This window comes from Nannospalax galili, unplaced genomic scaffold (genome assembly GCF_000622305.1).
Source record: "Nannospalax galili isolate Female #2095 unplaced genomic scaffold, S.galili_v1.0 scaffold1732, whole genome shotgun sequence".
NCBI classification, from domain to species: domain Eukaryota; kingdom Metazoa; phylum Chordata; class Mammalia; order Rodentia; family Spalacidae; genus Nannospalax; species Nannospalax galili.
The window spans coordinates 69,904-76,460 of NW_008330357.1; positions in this window are offsets into that span (position 1 = coordinate 69,904).

Sequence of the window (6,557 nt, forward strand, 5' to 3'; positions counted from 1 at the left end):
ATTTTTCTTTCCCCTTCAACTATAATAGACATTTTGGCTGGATATAGTAATCTGGGTTGGCAACTGTGGTCATTTAACACTGGGAATACTTTGGTCCAGGCTCTTCTGGCTTTCATAGTTTGCATTGAAAAGTCAGCTGTGATCCTAATGGGTTTTCCTTTATATGTGACTTGTTTCTCTTTTGAGAGTTTATCTTTTAAAGGGAGAGACTCTGCATAGATAGGTTGACTAGACCCCAGTGGATGAACTTGCACTGAGGGACGTCTGGGGACACTAACTTGACATGAGAGGCCTTAACACAAATGACAGAATGCATGAATTCTCATGGGGGTGGTATGAGAAGGAACCAATGGGAAAAGGGGTATAAAGATGATTAATTAAGATGTTTTGTATGTAATACACGAAAATTCAGTTAAGAATTTACGAAAAAAAAGTGTAGCCAGGTGTGGTGGTGCATGCCTTTAATCCCAGCACTCAGAAGGCAGAGGCAGGCAGATCTCTGTGAGTTCAAGGCCAACCTCGTCTACATAGTGAGATCGAGGACAGCTGGGGCTACAGGGAGACGCTGAAAAAAAAAGTGTAGTGGATTTCCAAGTAGCTTCATAAATGGGTCAGAACAACACACCCAGGTCAGAAATTGCTACCTCCAGAATCCAATGGGGCCCGAGAAGCATTGTCCTTTCTCTTGGTGGTGGGAGGAGCCAGGTGCAGCAACATACCCTTCATCTTAGAAAGAATGTCTCTTCATGCCCCAGACCACTGGACTCCTAGAACTTTCACTGCAGTATAAGGCCTTTGAATTTTAGTTGGATTTATTCCCCATCATCTGATGTGATACTTTAGACCAACAAGTCTGGACTTGTTGATATCTCCTGCTTACTTGGTCCAATCAGCATAATGTCATCAGTATAGTGGACTGATATGATATTCTCTCAAAGAGACAGGTAAGGAAGATCTCTTTGAACTTCATTATGATACAGAGATGGAAATATACCCTTGAGGTAGAGCAGTAAAGGTATACTGCTAGCCTTGCCAGCTGAAAGCAGATGCTTTTGGTGGTTCTATGGACAGATATTGAGAAAAAAATAATTTGCTAGATCAACATATGTATACTATAGCCTAGGTAATGTGTTCACCTCCTCAAATAAATAAACCACATCTGGCAGCAGCAGTTATTGGAGTTCCTACTTGATTAAGTTTGTAGAAGTCAACTGTCACTCTCCATGATCCACCTGTCTTTTTTAAAACAACCTTATTTATTATGATTATGTTTTATATGAGTGTACTGCCTACAGGAGTGTAAGTGCACTCACATCATGGTGTCATGCAATGGCCATGGAGATCAGAAGATGTCAAACTCCTCTGGAACTGAAGTTATAGATGGTTATTAGCCACCATATGGGTGCTAAGAATTGAACTTGGGTCTCTGCCAAAGCAGCCAGTGCTCCTAACCACTGAGCCATCTCTCCAGCCCCGATGCATCTGTCTTTTGCACAGATCAAATAAAAGAGTTAAAGGGAGATATGGTGGGAACCACTTGCCTCTTTCAAGTCTTTAATGGGGCACAATGATTTGGGGGTCTCCAAGAATCTGTGTCAACTCAGAACCAGTATCCAATAGGCCCCTAGGTAGTCTGACAATTTCCTTTTTCCCAGGATACAGTTACTCTAGTAAAAAGCCCTAGGTCCCTCTGAGGAAGGATGGTACAAAAGTTAACAGTATAATTCTTTGGTATTGTAACAAGCTCCTTCCTCGAGGGGTTATGGCCTTCCCTTCATTCAAGGGCATCTGGGTCTATAAACTGGCTCAAATGTGGATACTGGATGACAAGCCTAAATTCCCTATCACTATAGCCTTTCTTTCCTTTGTTCTAGAGTTTTTCTGCTTATACAAATAGAACAAAAACTTAGAAGGTTTTTTATCTATTTCATTTCTGGAAATACTATACTTGATTAGCCAGGACTAAAGATCCATACAATTACGCATACAATTATAAAGTTATAATCATATAAATATAATCATACAATTATAAAGTTTTCCTTTGCTGCGCATTACAGGTCATGCTGATATAGGCATGGCTTTCCCTGTGCTGCCACTTACAATAACCACACTCATCTTGTCTTTTGTACTAGCTAGCTTTCTGTTGCTGTGATAGAACACTGACCAAAACCAACTTGGGGAGGAAAGTGTTTCTTTCATCTTAAAGCGTATGTTCTCTCACAGAGGGAAGCCTGTACAGAAACTGAAAGCAGAACCTTGGAAGCAGGAACTGAAGGAGAGACCATGGAGGAATGCTGCCTACTGGTTTCCTTTCCCTGGCTTTATCAACCAATTTATATAGCCCCAGCCCAGCTTCCAGGGTTGGCACTGCCCACTGTAGGCTAGACCCTCCCATCTCAACTAACAATCAAGAAAATGCACTACAGACTGGTTCGATGGAGAAAATTCTTCAATTGATGCTCCCACTTCCCAAATGTCTCTAGTTTATGTTGACAAAAACTTATCAGCACAGATGGATTTGATATATTCCAGCCAGTCACAATATTTTGCAACTTTTATAAGGGAATTACCACATACTCATACCATAGAAAACATAAAAACTAAGTCTTATTACATTGTATGTGGAAAAGTCTTAGGAGTCAAATATTCAACAACAATAATACAATAAACCAACCAGATCTTCATAATGGGAACTGGCTTCTGAGCTTCTCCTGTCTGTGCATATATTTCCATTACTCTATGACAACTTTTGGTAATGTCACTAGCTTTCCAAAATAGTGAAATATTTTACTAGTATAACTCAGTTCTCTTTTCTTAATAACATTTGCTAATTTGAGAATTGTGATAGTTTCTACTTTAATGCAAATCCTAATGAAAAAAATGCTGATATTTAGAACTATGTTAAGCTACAGTATACATCTCTAATTAAATGTTCTGTCTCTTCATTCTGGGACATTTAGTCATCAATTAAATTTTCTCAAATATATACTTGCTAAATGTCCCTGATAATCACCTTCTCTGAAGGGCTATGCTGAATCCTTTAATCTTCCTGAAAGCTTACCTTTCCTCAATCATAATTAAATGATAACTTTAAAGCCCTACGTGATCTTAGTTAAAAAGAGGTAGATGATAGAATGAATGGTTTTGGCTTCTGATATTGAACTTCCTGCTGAACTGAATATAGATTAATCAAACTTTAGAGAGAAAAGTGTGTCTTTTGTAGATAAATTTATGCAAACATGATTATCTATAAAATAAGATGTTTTGATGATAATAATAACATTCTTTCTTGTTTCTGAAGTTAACATTTCATGAAGAAATTTTAATTACTTTTGATAGGAGGCATAATCTCTAGGGATATAGGTGGCCCATATTTCACTTTTGTATATTTGGTCCAGTGGTTCTGCAGTTGTCTGTATGATGCTGGAGAAAGATAAAGTGCACAGGAATCCAGCAAGTGCAAATTGCTCCCTGCTCCATTGCTCATAGAGTGCATATGATCACAGCTCAAACAATACTGTAAAGATACAGTGTTGGATAAGGATATAGTCATCTCCCAGACCTAGCCAGATGCATTCCTTTTCATGATGGCATGAACTTAGCAATTAGCTATAAATCCAACATAGTCTGAGGGTTCTGACAGTATGTTGGTTTAAAAAAAAAAAAAAAAAAAAAGGTGGCGTACACAGAAATTATGGACTTCAGTCCAAACCTGGTCTGCTTGAATATTCATCAGACTCTGAAGACCACGGTATAGACCTGAGTAAATCTCCCTCCACCCTCTACCTCCCAGACATTCCATAGGGGTGACTCATCCAGTTGCAAGTATCACTAACTGCATGCCTCATTGCCTCTTTTCATTTCTATATTGAAAGCCTGTGGATCTTTGGGGAAAAGTGAGAAATGAGTTTCAAAAGAGGCTTTAACAAGTGAATGGCATGATTTGCACCATGGGGGAAGAAAGGCAATAGGGTAAGTCATTAACATGTTTAGAGATTCATTTAATTTACTAGGCTAAATAAAGGAGTTCTGGGTTGAGGTGTACCATGGCTAACAATATGCATGAACACTAGAATTTTCTTTCATTTCTTTTCTGGAAATGAACCTGAATCATATTGTTCCAGTTACTTCACAAAGGTGGTGCTTGTAAGAAATTACATGTTATTGAGATCCAGTGCATTGTCATTGAGGTGTGTAATTTGATTTGAAGTAAAAGAACTCAAAGAGAACTTTTCACCTAGATTATGACCCAGTCTTCTAACAGAGAAGTCTTACAAGTTGTGCAATGGGAGATGAGAATATTTCTCTTTCTGAGCCTATTTATTGGCAAGGAAATGTATTCTGAGGTTGGTCAAGGTATTGTTTGTACTGTAAATATCCAGTTATAGCCTTCCGTATTTCCACTCCGCTTACTGCATATAGCTCGGTGTCCTCAGCTTAATCAAATGTGCCTTTCTCAGCATGGCTTTTGGCTTCTCCATCCTGCTTCTTCACTACTCCTCCAAAAGCAGAGACCTGGCTCCATCATTCAGAGCGCCTGCAATTCCTGAAAGACTTTCAAAAGCCTGTGGTAGAAGGTGTTTCTTCTTTTTTCTGCCCTGGTCCCTTTCTATCAACACACAGTTGCCACACTCCTTTGTGTAGACAACAGTTCTCATATCTTCAACAGTTGTTCGGTTCCCACAGTTCCTGCAGCTTTTATCCATCAACCACATTGGAAAGGTCCTAGTCCTGAACAAAGCCACAAGCTTTTGGAAAGCTAAAACTGTCATCTCAGAGTACCATTCCTTTTATTTCCATCCCTTTGAGCATAGTTGTGCTTGAAATAAAATAGATCCATTATTTTCAATTTTTCAATTAAAAAATTGAGACTTTCTCAACATCCCACATAAGGCAGATCAAGGTAGCTCCTAAGAAGGGTTTGCAATAAACTCTGCCTCCTGTGATCTTGTGAAATTATCTTGTATTGACTTAGATTTAATGATTCACATCTAGAGAAGATCTTGTGCCAGAGGGACAAGTTGTTATTTCCAAGATAAGGTCGGTGATGTGTATCTTTGTCTGTCTTCTTTTTCTGTCCTCATCTTCTCTAAGGAAGCTCAGTTACGTGATTATGAATGCACTATAAAGAGGCTCACATGATAAGGACCTAAAGGATGATTCTGGCAAACACCCAGGGCTGAAATGAGATTCTTGGTCCAATATTCAGAGGAGAACTGAAATTCTGCCAGCAACTGAAGTGTGAATAATTTCAAAGCAGTCCTCACTTGAACTTCAAAGAAGATTACAATCTCATGAGAGACAAGCCAGAGTCCCCTCTGGGAAGTCATGGTCAGAACCCAGACCTGTCTTGCACTCCTTATATTTGGGATAATCTGTTTCATAGTAAGAGATTATTAATGCATGGAGTTAAGGAATTATGCTGAATTATAAAACTCTGAATTATGTATTAGTGCTATGTATTTGGTCCTGTAGCAAAATAGTTTAGTTTAAACTTATGGTGCTTTTCACAACAAAGGTGCTTTGCACATCTTTCATTTTGCTAGTTTCCATTTCATTTTAAAAAATATTATTAAAACACCAATACACAAAGAACTGTCAAGACATCTGGGAATCCACAGCGAACAAGACAGGAATATGTTTCAGTTTCCCTTGACCTGGGTTAGTGTTATTCAACCAGCCCTCCTACTGAAAGTCATGATGACAGGGTAGTGGAAGTTACCGGAAAGCACAGGATGGTGGTTAAAGCAGAGCAAAACTGCAGAAGATCTGAAGTTTGAACTGTTATGCCCAGATCTCGCGACCCCCAGTGACTACCAAGGAGTCCAGAGTGTATGCAACAGCAAAGAGCCATTTTTCAGGCTTAAACTCCGGCCCTCAGATTTCACCGATGCAGCGGATCTGTCCTGAGAGGCCCGAGCTAGGGTGGGGTAGGCTTTTATAGGGAAGTTTCACAGAAGCCCCCCCCCGCCACCCCATGCACCAAGCATCCTTTAAAATGATTGGATGGTCCTATACCCTGAGTACGGGGAGGATTCTTATTGGTAGGGGCTGTCTTTAGACATTGGAATGCACTGACTGTAATCTGTCGGGCCAGAAGTTTCTGTTTTCACCTTATAAGGCTGCTATATGCCTGAGCTTGCTTGACCTATAGCTTTCCGGGATGGGAGTGGTAACTGAAGATTACAACATGCCTAGGCAAGCCTGGGGTTACCTGAAACAGCTAGTCAAAATGGAGTTAGTGCTGTCTTAAGCCAAGCAGATTACAGAAGCAGAAAGAAGGGGTTAGACTAGTCAGGGTCCCACAGAACAATGGCAAGGGATCCATCCTGACAGGCCTTTCCCCAGGAAATTCCCTCAGGCAGTTAAATACACGGAGCACCTGCAACTCAGAAAGAGACTGCTGTTTCACTAGTCTGATGGTGGAGAGTCAGAGAGAAGCTGCCAATATGGAATAGTTGGGGACGAAAGGCTGGTTCTGGATGGCATGGGAAGGACCTACAAAATACTCCTGTAGAAAATGTAGAGATAATTTTAAAAATTATTTATAAATTATT